Below are 15238 nucleotides of genomic sequence, written 5' to 3'. Positions count from 1 at the left end.
AGAGAGGCTGAAAGGGAAACTCCTTCCGTTTTCAATTACAAAGTAGCAGAATGAATACTTTTGGCTGTAACTGAAGGCAAAATCTCACTCTCATTTCTGTTTTTTTTTTCTTTTTTCTTTTTTCTCTTTGAGGATTTGATATTGATCTTGGTTGGAAAAAAGTTTTTTTTTTTCTCTCTTTTCCAGTAAATTTTGTCTGCGTGGAAAAATGGCACTGAGACTTATAAAACTAGACAAACAGGCAGTGGGGGGGGATTCCCCCATTAATAAATTACATCAACAAGTTTTAACTCTCCAGTCACAGAAACCTGACTTTAATATAATAGAATTTCTTCTTGAGGAGATTGTAAGAAGGGATGAGATTGTGAATCAGCAACTTGAAAAATTTAAGTTGGAAATCAAAGAAATTGGTGAACTGGTGAAATCTAAGTTTGGCTTTTTGGATCGAAAGATTTTAAAAGTAGCTAATGGCTTAGCAGACTTTATGACTCAGTTGGAAGCAAATACTAACTCTAAAATGAAAGAAACTGAGGAGAATTTGGATGACAAGATCCAAAAAATTAAAAAGGATTTGGCAAACATTCAGGATAATAGTTCAGAAGACAAACTTAAAATGGAGGCTGATCAAAAGACTGTTATTGAAGAAAATGTACAACAGAGGATTGAAAGAGAAGTTTTAATGATCCAATACAATTTTACAGAATATGCAATTAGACTGAGAGGTTTGCAGGAAGATGACAGAGATGATTTAAGGAAGATATCTTCTGAAATTCTGGCTGGGATTTTAAAGGTTCAACCTGATGAAGTGTTTTGCAGGATTGACAGAATTTATAGAATAAACTCCTGGTTGGCAAAACAAAGGCAATTGCCTAGAGATGTGGTGATTTATTTTACAGACAAAGAAATTAGAAATAATATTGTCCAGAATTCTTATGACTCTGCTTTGCAATTTCGTGGAAGAAAGATTTGGATTTTTAAGGAACTCCCGCCCAAGATGTTAATGGAGAGGAAGAAATTTGGTTTTCTAGTGAATGAGTTAAAAAAAAGGAATATTCTATTTAGGTGGGACGTCCCAGTTGGTTTAATATTGAGACACCAAGGAGTAAGATACCAACTGGATACAGTCGAAAAAGCGGAAGAATTTTATCAAAAAATTTTAAAAATAAATTTAACATCTTTAGGCATAACACAGGACAAGCAAAAGGAGTTGGAAATAAAGGGAAAACATCAAATTACAGAGGCTGTGGTAGATAAACTGTCTTTGGACTCCTTGGATACCCCAGCTGGACTGTCTATAAATTTGAGAGCAGTGTCATCTGATTTTAATGTGATGAACTATCAACTTACAGACAAGTGCGTAAATCAACCAGTTGATATACAAGTGAAGGAAAAGACATATGAGATAATAAAACAAAACCAACAAGATCAATTTACAAAGCAGAATGACAACCGATCAGCTGATACACAACTTGTAGGAAGGAAATCTGGATGGAAATGCAACCCGCAAAAGAAAAAGAAAAGAAACAGATCTCGTAGAAATAGTAGTTTCTAAACCAAGCAACAGTGAAGCCAGGGATTTTAAAAAAAAAATAAATGAATATGTGAAAAGATATTGGAGGCGAATTATTGTTTAATACTATCTTGAGGAAAGTGGCAGATCTCTGCAATGCCGTGATTTTGGGATGTGGAAAGAGCCTTACATTGTTGGATTTGAACTTGAACTATCTATTTTGGATTTCTCTTACCGATAAATATATTATAACTATTTTGAGTTACAAGGCAAGAGAGTCATGCTGGGGCATGCAGAAGATCTGGCTGTTACCCATAAAGATGATGGGGATTTATAATCCTGATGAAAACCACAATTACAACTATATGGAATATAATTATAATGTCACTCGGGTGGTTGTTTTTATTTTTATATATACATGAGGATATTCATTATTGATGGGGGCAGAAGATGACTGAAGATTTTGAATAAACTGTTGCACCAGGATGCTATGTTACCCTATTATGGATGATGGATTTAACAATCTAGTGGAAAGACATCAAAGAAGATACTAAATGAATTATAAATTTAAAGTTATTGTCTTTTTTTATAAAATGGAATGTATATATAGACATATGTATATTTTAGCAGAGTGGGCAGTGGATTATATTTAGAATTGTAGTGCATGGTAATCTTGCAGGAAACTGGGTTGAAATAGGCTAGTTTAGTGATTGATTAGTTTAAGAAAAAGGATTTTTAAGTCATATATTTTGGGGAGTGGAAGAATCGGATAGAACTGAACAAATGTTAAATTTGGAGAAGGCTGCTTTGAAATGTTAAATTAATATATATAAAAGTAAAGGTTATGTTGTTGTAATAATAATAATATTTTATAAGTTTGGGGGAGGAGAAAAAGGGTAGATTGTGAAAAGCGGAGAAAAGCGGAGTTATAAGAATACTTTGCTAAGGGTCAGTACTTTGAGGAGTGAGTAAGGGCATGGTAAAATATTATGTAATTAATTATGAATTAGCTTATTGTTGTGAAGAAGAAGTCACGGGGGGGATGGGTGGTGAGGGGGGGTTAGGGAAGAAGGGAGGAAAAGGGGGAAAAACTTGTATTTGAAAAACTTTTTCAATAAAAAAAAAAAAGAGAAACAATGCCTTAGAGGAATCATGTATAATAGGTCCCATCAGTGGTGGGTTTCAAAAACATTTGCTATCAGTTCTGTGGGCATGGCTTGGTGGGCGTGGCATGGCTTGGTGGCTGTGGCTTGGTGGGCGTGGCAGGGGAAGGATACTGTAAAATCTCCATTCCCTCCCCAATCCAGGGGAAGGTTACTGCAAAATTCCCATTTCCTCCCGATCAGCTGGGACTCAGGAGGCAGAGAATAGATGGGGCGGGGCCAGTCAGAGGTGTATTTACTGGTTTTCCGAACTACTCAAAATTTCTGCTACTGGTTCTCTAGAACTGGTCAGAACCTGCTGAAACCCACCTCTGGCTCCCATCATCTCCAACACATATGCTGACTGATACTGATCTAGAAAACAATGTTTCTAGGAGTCTGGTTTAATCAAAATCATTTTCTGGTGCTTCCCTCCAAATTATAGTAAAACGTGGCAGTCACAGAATGAATACCATCCTCACAGCACCAGAAGTGAGATCTTTCAAAAATATTTCTGGTGCTGTGAAGATGGTATTCATTCTGTGACTGCCACATTTTACTATAATTTGGAGGAAAGCACCAGAAAATGATTTTGACTAAACCAGACTCCTCTAGGAAACATTGTGTGTGTGTGTGTATAAATGTAAAGCTTCCCCTCGCACATACGTGCCAGTCGTTCCTGACTCTAGGGGGCGGTGCTCATCTCCATTTCTAAGCCGAAGAGCCAGCGCTGTCTGATGACGATTCTGTGGTCATGTGACCAGCATAACTAAATGCCGAAGGTGCACAGAATGCTGTTACCTTCCCACCAAAGGTGGTCCCTATTTTTCTACTTTTTTACATAACTTCGAACTGCTAGGTTGGCAGAAGCTAGGGCAAGTAATGTGAGTTCACTCCGTTACATGGCGCTAGGGATTCGAACTGCCAAACTGCCGACCTTTCTGATCAACAAGCTCAGCGTCTTAGCCACTGAACCACTATCTATCTATCTATCTATCTATCTATCTATCTATCTATCTATCTATCTATCTATCTAGTGTTTTTCTATTGAAGCACCTGGTCTATCCCAATATGGGAGGGAGCATACTGCTTCCCTTTCACCTTTCAGGTCCAATCCAGGAGCCCTCAAGCAGTCACATTCACGACAAACCATTTTATATAAATTTTATATATACACACGCGCGCACACACACACACACGTGTGTGTGTGTATAAATATAGCATACATTTTATATGTACATTACAAAAAAGGAAATTACAATAAATTACTATATTGGGTTTTGAGATATGAAAAAATAACAAAATAAATCATGATAGCATTGACAATATGCTATGCAGTCAAAGGTTACAATACTGTTCCTCAAATTTCTTTCCTTTCCCCAATCACAAGAAATACGTCATAACAGAATTAATACTTTGCTTTGTATGGATAATCAGCATTATACTTTATTTGCATCAATCTTTTTACATTCCTGGACTTTTATTATATTTCTATTAATATTTGTGGATCACATAATATTTGTGATCCCAATAACAATGGGTATGAACATGCTATAAATTTTTGCATCCTGGTCCCAGTAACAAATTATCCATTTTTATTAGGTTGTCTCTTGAGGTAACAATAAACAAAATTTAACAATATAATATGTGAATGTTTCTAAAACGTTTCCTATACTTTATTCATTAATATCTAAACTAAAACTTAGTTTAAGTAATTCCACAATAAATCCAAAGTTGAGAAAGTCCACCTTTTTGGTACATTATTCATCAAGACGTCCACCTTTTAAAATCTTATTTCATATTCCATAGATTTAATGAAGATAGTGAAGTTGTTGAACAAATCTAAAGCTTTATAAGTCACAATTCTTTCACTTCTAAATACCAAAACTTGCTAAACTTCTTCTGAATTGGCCAATAAACATAAGAAAGAATATTTTGTGAAAGATTGCAGGATACAAATTTAACATTCTTTAAAACACTATGTTTCTGATTTGTTAAAACAAAACATGTTCATTTTTTCCCAGGTACCTTGCAGGTTTTTCATATCTATCTTCAGCAGAATATAGAAGTTAAATATAGCTTTGGAAACCTCTGAAATTCATTTGAACAAAACAGTAACTTTAAAACCATAAAGCTATAGTTTTATAAACTATAAATTGATAGAGTATCCAAAACAGTTTAAAAAAGCAAAAATAAAGAATTTTTCCTTAAAAAGTATAAGATAATAGGAAAAGCTATGTGGAGTCTAGAAGAGACATTCCCCAAATACTATAACAGTACAAAGATTCCTCTCCCAACATCAGTTATGAAATTCACCTTCAATTGAAAAGTTGTAAATATACAGTAGTAAATACAAACAAAGTGCTACAACCTTTCTACTTGTGATCCCAACTGAATACAATTGTCAACAGCTTTGAGGCCTGATAATGTGTTTATCTCAGAATTCACAGATAAACAACATAAACAAAAACAGTTAAAAAAAAACTTCTGATTTGCTTTGCCGCTGGACAAAAGCCTTTATAAAGAAAGCTCTTAGCTTTCTTTTCTAAAAATCCAGCTTGCCTTTTACTTTGGATTGTAAATATTATTATGCAGTAATCATAGATCTAAGAAGTTTAACTAAAAATATTAATTTAGTGAAAGAAGAAATCTGAACAATATGCAGTTTTAATTTCTAATTCATTGACTCTGTACCCACAATGCTCATTTAGGAATTTTTCCATAAACAATACCAAGGAGTGATCTTGCTCTGGGCCATCGGAAATTCCGGTAGAGAGAAGGCATTCCCTGAGGATGGACTCCAGCATTGGAAGACTAAACCTCTTGTCCTGGTGACCAACCCAGATTGGATCATGCAACGTATATTTGCCTTCATTCATTATTGGGAATACTCAGAAATCATAGGTTATTTCTACATACAGTAACAGACTTGAATATAGGTGATTTCATTATGAAACTCATGCATTTTCAAATGGTTGCTTTTCTCTTGCGAGACAGCAACAATCATTTTCAAGTCTGCCATATCTTATTAAGAGAATCAAGCTACAGTGGATATTTTAAAGCTTCTATATAGTTTTTAATTACTGAAACTCTTAGTTTTATAGCCCTTTAAATAATGAGGCAGAAAATTAGAAGCAATTCAAAATTAGACACTTTCCCAATGTCTGGAATATCTGACAGGTCAGGAGTTAAAATCACTCCTTGCAATTCCTCTGAGATAGGAAGAATTTTTAATTACAGATTTTCTTCTTTCTTAAAAATGATGATTGGAATGTCGAGATGATTGCTTTCTCTGGCATTTTGCTTTGGGCCCCATGATTGATTCACAAACAGATGTCACTTAAAAAGAAGAAATAAAGTTGTCCAATTATGAAAAAGGTTATAAAGCAGTCCAAAATTCAGAAATAATCTCCAAAAATCAGTGAGACCAGGGACTGTAGATCCTGCAGTCACCTATTTATTTATTAAATTTTGTACCAACCATCTCTTTGAAAACTGGAATCTCTAAATTCTATTCGATAATATTCAATATTATTAAGTCTTTAGGTTGTGTGTTTTAAGGACTGCAACAGAACACCTTTGTGAATGTTTACTTAGGAGACAATCCCAGAGGACAGATAGAATTTCTCTGTCAATAAATGTGTATAGAATTAATAAATGTGTATAGAATACGTTATTAGAATTATTATTGTTTTAAGTCAGATTTATGTTGAGAAATATATGGACACAGAAATTGGTGGGTGCCATTCATTAATGCTGTTAATTCTTATTTTATTTTTATTTTTATTAAATTTTTATACCGCCCTTCTCCTGCTGGACTCAGGGCAGTGCACAGCCTAGAATAAAAAACATCCCAATACAAAATTTAAAATTTTTAAAAGAATTAAACAAGAATTAAAGAATTTGTTTAAAAGAATTAAACAAATTTTGGCCCAAAATTTAAAACCTCCCGACTAAAACCTTTTACAATTAAAAATATCTAAGGATTCTATTTCATGAGTACAGATTTGGACCTATTACAAAAACAGATTTTTTAAAAAAAATAAAATCTAAAAATTACATGCTTGAATCTTTCATTTCATAAAAATATATTGTCCTACACATATTTTTCCATATTCATCTTTTTAAAGTCCACAGACATGTTTTTTTCCAGTTATATAAAAAATAAGAGTTGTTTATTTCTTATTTCCAGAATATAGCAGAATAACAGAGTTGAAAGGCTTCTAATCCAACCCTCTGCTCAAGCAGGAAACCCTGTACCATTTCAGGCAAATGATTGCCCAATCTCTTCTTAAAAACCTCCAGTGTTGCAGCACTCACAACTTCTGGAAAAAAGTTGTTCCACTGAGTAATTGTTCTAACTGTCAGGAAACTTGTCCTTAGTTCTAGGCTGGTTTTCTCCTTGATTAGTTTCCAACTATTGCTTCTTCTCCTGCCTTCATATGCTTTGGAAAATAGGCTGACCCCATTAGATATTTGAACACTGCTATCATATCATCCCTAGTCCTGCTTTTCATTAAACTAGACGTCCCAATTCTTGCAACCATTCTTCATATGTTTTAGCCTCCAGTCCAACTAATTATCTTTGTTGCTCTTTTCTGTACTCTTTCTAGAGGCTCAACAACTTTTTTATATCATAGTGACCAAAACTGGATGCAATATTCCAAGTGTGGTCTTACCAAGGTATTATAAAATGATATTAACACTTTGCATGATTTTGATTCTATCCCTCTGTTAATGCAGCCTAAGACTGTGTTGGCTTTTTTTGGCAGCCGCATCACACTACTGGCTCATATTTAAGTGACTGTCTACTAGGACTCCAAGATTCCTCTCACAGTTACTACTATTGAGACAGGTATCACTTATTCTATACCTGTGCATTTGGTTTTTCTTGCCTAAATGTAGAACTTTACTTTTCTCACCATTGAAATTCATGGGGATGTCTATATTTTAGAGATTTTGCTGATTTTCATTACTTCTAGTTAACATAAATGCATAGGGTTCTACAGTCTAAACTTTTGCCTCTGACCTACAATAAGAGTTTCAGCCTGGCCACCACCTGATATTCTTGATGCACAGCTAGTATCACTGCATTGTGTTTTCTGGATATTAGTTTGACCTGGCATCAGTTATCTTGTGGTGAATGTTTAAATTTGTATAAACTTAAGGATGCCTAACCACATCAGAAGCTCAAGGGTAACACCAGGAAATATAGTAATGTAGCCTGCAAAGATACAAGCAAGGCTCATATCTATTCATAAAAACATGCATACTTTGAAGATCTAACAAGTGGTACAGAAAGCTCCAATTTGGCAGTGCCTTCTATTAGTCCATAATGACATCTCAGAGGAACTTAATTTTCCTTTTTTGGGAAGACTTAAAGTCAAAGATTTTGGTCAAATTATAGTCACCACAATCTTAATACTGGCCCATCTTCTCTCATTTTCTAACTGAACACTGTTGAGATCCTCATCCCTTTCCAAACAAATATTAGACACAGCTATTAGTTATGATGTGTGTGTGTGTGTGTGTGTGTGTGTGTGTGTGAGAGAGAGAGAGAGAGAGAGAGAGAGAGAGAGAGAGAGAGAGAGAGAGAGAGAGAGAGAGAGAGAGAGAAGGAGGGAGGGAGGGAGGAAGGAAGGAAAAGAACTATTAGAACTTGCTTGCAATACTTGTACTACCTACTTGATAAGCAAGGTAGAATCCATTATCATTGTCCAATATTAAGTAGAATCAGAGGCATCTTGAGATGGGCAAGAGAGAATACGGTCAGAGTGATGCCAGCAGCACCACAATACAAGTTTCTCCCCTTTTCTGCATGCATTGCTGTATCACACATATGTCTCAAAGAGGCAGAGCTTGTAGCATGATGCTGCATTTTATCATTCAGGTGAAATGGGCAAATTCCTATGGACAACATTGAGTGATACCCACATTAGAGAAACTAAATGTGTTTTCATTGTGCAAGGTAACAATGTTTCATCCATGAAAAGTCAAATAAGTTGATAAAATTATGCCTCACTGGAGGTTTCTCTCCTGGATGCATGAACAGTCACTGAAACTATAAAAATAATTTCAGTGCAGTGTTTGGTGTGAATTTTTTGAAACAATTGTTCCCAGTTTTCTACATTACAGCTGAAAACTCATTAAGGCTGTAATTTGACTTTTATGTACTTAGGAATAAGATTTCTATGGAACTCGAGAAGATTTACTTTTAGAAATATAATGGATTTATAATGTTACACCACTGTGGAAAATTTTCTAATTGTTGATAGAAATCTTTCAGATAAAAGTTCACAAAGCACCTCCCCTCTAGTTTTGAACAGTTTGTAAGCAAAGGTAAAAAATAATTACTGTCTTCATAGTAGAGGCACAAACTGTTCAGAGATTTCAGTATTTTTTTCCTCTGGCTACAGTCCAATCTATCACAAAGAAATCATCTTGGGAGTCACATTTTATTATAAGCACCAGTGACCAAAAGACTGGAAATACTACACTCTGCTCTGATATTATTTAACAAGATGATTTTGAATGCTATTAACCTGAAGATGTCAGCTAGCTTTCCAACTCTGAGCATTCAGGGTAAACAATTTAAGATTTCTTTAAAAATTAATTAATATTAATTTAAACCATCTGTCCACCATCTGCTATTTTCAGATGAAAAATATGAGCTGTTTTCTTTGTGATCTTGACTCCAACATTTTGCAAAACAATCCCCAATTCTTATATATTTAATTAACAATATAAAATAAATCAACTTTTAAGTATGGGAACAAAGTTCATCCATTGTCTGAACACAATTGTTTGAAACACCGTCCTAATACATGCCCATGATCTATAGTCCCTTAGGAATCATTTGGATTTATTTCCAAATATATTTGTTTATGACCTGTACAATTATATACTCTTATTCTATGTAAGCCCACTGAAGTGTAATGCTGCACGCAATACACTTCTGACAAAATGTCATGAAATCAACACCTCTATTTGTCCAATTAATTTCACTTCATGCCAAAAAGCAACTCCCCATTTGCAAAATCACTTTTGCAAGTAACAAAAAATGGGAAGAAAGGTGGGGGGGGGAGAGGAGAAAACAAAATATCCATAGAATTCAAATCCAATACAAATTGAGTGAAATAGCATTAATTTACAAAAGTACGCCATAGTAATAGGATATTTATTAATAAAGTATACTTCAATATAATATATTGAATATTACCAATATTCATATCAATGATATCATTATAATATAATGTATTCAAATATATTCCCTCAACATCTGAAGCGATAAAAGAGGAAGAGGAGGAGGAGGAGGGGAGAAGGAGGAGGAAGAGGAATAGCAGAAGGAGAAGGAGAAGGAGAAGGAGAAGGAGAAGGAGAAGAAGAAGAAGAAGAAGAAGAAGAAGAAGAAGAAGAAGAAGAAGAAGAAGAAGAAGAAGAAGAAGAAGAAGAAGAAGAAGGTTCAATATAATTAACTACTGCTAAATTTTTACTTTATAGGTTGATGTGTGACTGAGGGGGGGATTAATCCTACAAGACTTTGTAAACTCTGTGATTTTTTCTGCACGAGTCCAGATATCTTATGTATATATTCTTACTCGGTAGTTACTTCCTGGGATCACAGTAGATATACAGAGTCTCTTGATTATAAAGTAGAGTGTTGTTCAATAAAAGTTTTAATCAGAGTTACAACCACACACTTGTTGTATTTGCTGTCTATCATCCCCTTTATTACATCTCAACATCTGAAAATTCAGGACAAAGGGATGCAGCTTAAGAATTGCGCATTTAGAGGACTTCCGGTTGGCTCCGCGAGCCTCGAAGATGCTCTTTTACGAGCGCCTGATCCCCGGTTCCGTAAAAGCCCCAGAACAGCCGAAATACAGCTGTCTGGAGGCTTGGAACCCTCTCCCTGGGCAAAGGGGAGAGAGAAGAGCCGACAGGTGGAGGTAGAGCTCCCCAAGTGCGCCAGGAGAAATCCTGGGGTGTGAAGGGTGTGGGCTCCCTATTGAAGCCTGTCAAGCTGCTCCGGACCAGGGACGACTCCGCTAAAGCGGAGCTAGAAGCCGCAACCAAAATCTGCTGAAAATAAATGGGGGGACTTTTAACATCTTTACTTTGATTGCAGACAGAGCAAATCAGGAGAAAAAAAAAGGAAAAAATTGCAAGTAACACTTTAACTCCGTTTTAAAATGCAGAAAATGGTGCCTGAGAGCGGGAGGAGGAAGCAACTAGGGAAAGTGCTTGTTAACACTTGTTAATGTTTGCAATAGTGATACAGCTACCGGATTACACCTTAAGAGAAAGTTTTAAAGTGGAAGCATCCAGGAAAAGAATTTGGTACCGAGGAAAAGAATTTGATACTGACTTTAATTAAAATTTTGCCTTTATACTGTGTGGAAAATAGTTGGAATTGTCGTCGTGATAGCTGGATGAATACAAAGTGGCTGAAATATGGCTGACATCAGGGCTGGTGAATCAGCAAATTCTCAAGCTGTGACTGTTCAGGTTTTTCAAGAACTTCTAGACTCTTTTAATTCTGCTCTTTTGGATACAATTGAAAGAGCTTTTTCAAAAAACAGCTTGGGAAAACATAAGCAGTTGTTGGAGGGGCAGTAGGAAATTACTCAGAGGAGTTTGTTTTTGGAAGATCGAGAGGCTGTCAGGATTGAAAGGCAGGCTGGCACAGTTGAAACAAAGGCTTTGGCGGACGTTTCCATTCAATTGATAGAAAATAGACTCTTTATTGCAAGCTGACAATCTTTATGGCATTAAATTTTGGTTATATGGACAAAGGAATGGACTGAATGATTATACAAGCAAGAAGAGTCAAAATGGGGATTTCAAATTAGAAAACGTGACCTCAAGAAGAGAGCCAGTATTTCAGAAACATCAACCTCAAATCAACATTTTAAAATTTTCAAGAATAAAATTGGGGGGACTGTTGAAAGAATTTATAAAAAAAAAAAGGATTGGAAAAAATATAGAAAGAAGAGAAGAACAGAAGATTAAGAAAGATATCTTTCTGTAGATTTTGAAATTTGCATTTGGCAAATATGTGTTTTAATGGTATTAAGAGATTTTTAAAATATTTAACATAAGATTATATTATTTTAAAAGATATATGAAATAAATTGTGTAAGCTTTCAAGATGCCCAACTTTTTGAAGCAAAGAAGATTAATGTTAAATTCAGAATTATATTATAAAATGATAATTAGTTTTGGATAGTAAAAGGGCTGTTTTTTAAAAAAAAAGTTAGAGGTATTAAAATGGTTAATTGAAAATTTGAAAGATATCCTCCTGTAGATTTTGAAATTTATATTTGGTAAATAAGTGTTTTAATGGTATTAAGAGATTTTTAGAATGTTTAGCATAAGATTATATTATTTTAAAAGATATATGAGATAAAATGTGTAAGATTTCAAGATGCCCAATTTTTTTGAAGGAAAGAGGATTAATGTTAAATTCAGAATTTCATTAGGGAGTAATGTTCAAAAAGAATGATGTTCGAGGGTATGGAAATGGAACTTATTCATGATTTTTACTGTTTGTAATACTGCTAAATATTGGATTATACATCAAGAAAAAGGTTTTTTTTATAATTAGGAAGAATGACTTTAACTTAATTGGTTTTGAGAATTTATAAAAGGGAGGTTGATGAATTGGAGCAAGGGAAGTTAAAGAATGTGTGGGAGTTTTGAACTTTATAATTAGTTAGTTTATTTTAGCATATGTTTGCTAGATGCTATACCCTGTTTTTGCTCTGGGAAGTCAGGGGGGGTGGGGAGGGTGGGATAAGGGTTGGGCTGGGAAAAAAGTGGTGAATAGAGAAATGTTTTAACAGAAGAAAGTATCTACGATTAGAATACAGGAGTTGCTCAGATACTAAAAGAGGAGAATATTTCACAGCAAAGAAGTTAGAAAACAGAGAAGAGGAGAGGGTAGGAAGAGGAGAGGGAGGGAGAGGAATGGAAGAAAGGAGAGGAGGAAGGGAGGGGGATGGGAGTAGGAGTGAAGGTGAGAAGGGGGAAAAGAAGAGAGAAGTGGGAAAGGAAAGGGAAGTAGGATGAGGTAGGAGAAGAGGCAGGAGAAAGTAAGAGAGAAGAGGAGGGAGGGAAGGGAAGGAAAGGAGGAGAAGAAGAAGGGTTGTCGTGGAATGAGGGAAGAAAGAGAAGAAGAGCAACTCCAAATGTAATTAAAATGTCTTATTTTGATGCTTTCTTTAAGGGAAACATGTATATGTAGGATTTATTATGTTTAAGAAAATGTATATTTTCTATTAAGTGGGGAGGGGGAAAGGGTGGGGGGAGAAAATTGTTTGTATTTCTTATAAAACTTTTCAATAAAAAAAAAAGAATTGCGCATTTAAACAATAGCACAGACTTTTGTTCCTGTATATTGTCAGGATTGTGGCCTTCCCGTTTAAGGCTGGGCATCAGCTGGTTAAAACATTTTTTCATGTACTATTATTTGGCATTCATTAGTTTTGGCTCTAACTGGAAATCCTCTATCCTTGTCTCATCTGATCAAGGGTACAACCCCCAATGAGAAACAGAACACAGGGTTTTTTGTATGTTAATATTCAGCAAAAAACTTCCCATAGTCTATTGCTCATTGCTCATTGCTATTCAATGAGCAATACAAGTAGTCCTTAACTTGTGATCAAAACTGGGACTGGAATTTCTGTCACTAAGTGATGCAGTCGTTAAGTAAGTAATCATGTGATTGGGTGATTTTACAATCTTTTTTGCAACAGTTGTTAAATGAATCACAAGGTCATTAAACAAAACTGGCTTTTCCCATTGACCTTTCTTGTTGAAAGCCAATTGACATGGTGATCACATAACACTGGGGGTGCTGAATCATTGTAAATATATGCCAGTTGCCAAGAGCCCAAATTGCAATTATGTGACCATAAGAAAACTGCAACATAAGTGTGAGGACTGATTTTAAGACACCTTTTTTAATGTTGTTGTAACTTTGAATGGTTCTAAACAAATGGTTGTACATTGTGGAAAGCCTGTATTATTAAAGTATACATCATAATATAGGTACATGTATATATGAAATATGGGCATCTGTTACTGAAACTGTTATGTAATATTTAACACGTTTGTGGTACTTCTCCCAAGAATATCCAATATACTTCAAATCTGCTCACTAAAAACATGTCACCTTATCACACCTTAGGGCGGGGCTGTCAAATTCACATTGTCATGGCGGCATCACGTGACGTATCAGGACTTTCCCCCCCTTCGATAAGGTGTGGGTGTGGCCAGCGTGTGACGCATCCGGCCCGTGGGCCAGGAGTTTGACAGCCCTGCCTTAGAGGCATGCCTTCTTGTATATATTCCTGACCAAATTTATATAACTTATCTACTTAACTCATCTTTTTGGGTTTGTTTGGGAAACACAGAACAGAGAATTTTGTTAATTTAACAATATTGCACATATACTATGAACATTCTAATTTTTGTTTACATATGAATGCTTTGGATGTCTATTCGCTTCACAATGAATCTTTGTAAAAAACATGAATAATATAAAAATCATGAAGAAAATGTGAAAAACATAGGAGAGTCTGATGATCTCCGATTGTTCAAGAAATGTATAGTTTAAAGCAGTTTATTCAATAAAACAAACTATACTAAATACATTGCTACAGTGATACTTCATATAAAATATTGAAATATACTGTGAAAGCATGGGATATAAAATCCCAAAATGCTGTTATCTGTATGATAGTGAAATACATTACAAGTTGTCATTTAACAGACTTATTTATAATCAAGTTGGCCCAATATCAAATTTAATGGAATAAATTCTCTGGGACTGAAAAAAGTGCCTTTCATTCAAATGTTACTTCTTTATTGGCTGATGAAGTATATCTCCATTGCATATTTCTTTGCTTAGAACAGAATATACAGTTTGCAAAAGCTGTGACAGTATATTTTAGCTGGGTAAATATGAAAGATCAGATGTTCTGAAAAATTGTTTTGTTAAGTGGGATTAAGAGATTGAAACCAGCCACTTTCAAAGCCCTTGTGAGATCAGAGCAGGTTATATGGGGATCTGTATATATCTGTACAGATATTTTTTAAAAAAAAAATAATATCTGTACAGATATATACAGGTCCCCATATAACAATTATTTTCTACACCAACAATTATTTTCTATTTTAAATTTCCTACAACAGCTTCCTGTTAGCTCAGATTCAGTTCAAATTCTTCAAGGGTGGAGGGGGCTTTGGGGAGAAACAATTGCAATTAATAATTGTGTGTGTGTGTGTGTGTGTGTGTGTGTGTGTGAGAGAGAGAGAGAGAGAGAGAGAGAGAGAGAGAGAGAGAGAGAGAGAGAGAGAGAGAGAGAGAGAGAGAGAAAGAGAGATGTAGAAACAGGTTTTGTGGGGCATAAAAGGGAGGGATTGCTGATTCCATTTATGTAACACTGGTCTTTCTTATTAGGAAGATTTTGCTGAAAAGTTGACAATGATGTACAGCAGTGACTCACTGGAATGACGTTTAGGGAAAATGATTCTGCTGCACCACCACACAAAACCAATTAGAGAACTATTTTCCACGACA

At 35.1% G+C, this 15238-nt stretch overlaps 1 protein-coding gene across 1 annotated transcript in view; it reads right to left on the bottom strand.

Moving 5' to 3' along the window:
* The window catches only part of CYP7B1 (cytochrome P450 family 7 subfamily B member 1), a 129801-nt gene that overhangs the window by 21959 nt on the left and 92604 nt on the right, over positions 1-15238 (bottom strand). The window lies entirely within an intron of this gene.

The sequence above is a fragment of the Pituophis catenifer genome, unplaced genomic scaffold (assembly GCF_029215685.1).
Source record: "Pituophis catenifer annectens isolate HBS135680 unplaced genomic scaffold, rPitCat1.0.hap2 SCAF_3, whole genome shotgun sequence".
In the NCBI taxonomy this organism is placed as follows: Eukaryota; Metazoa; Chordata; class Lepidosauria; order Squamata; family Colubridae; genus Pituophis; species Pituophis catenifer.
The sequence above is the reverse complement of the archived record's forward strand: the minus strand, read 5'-3'. Positions and strand labels throughout refer to the sequence as shown.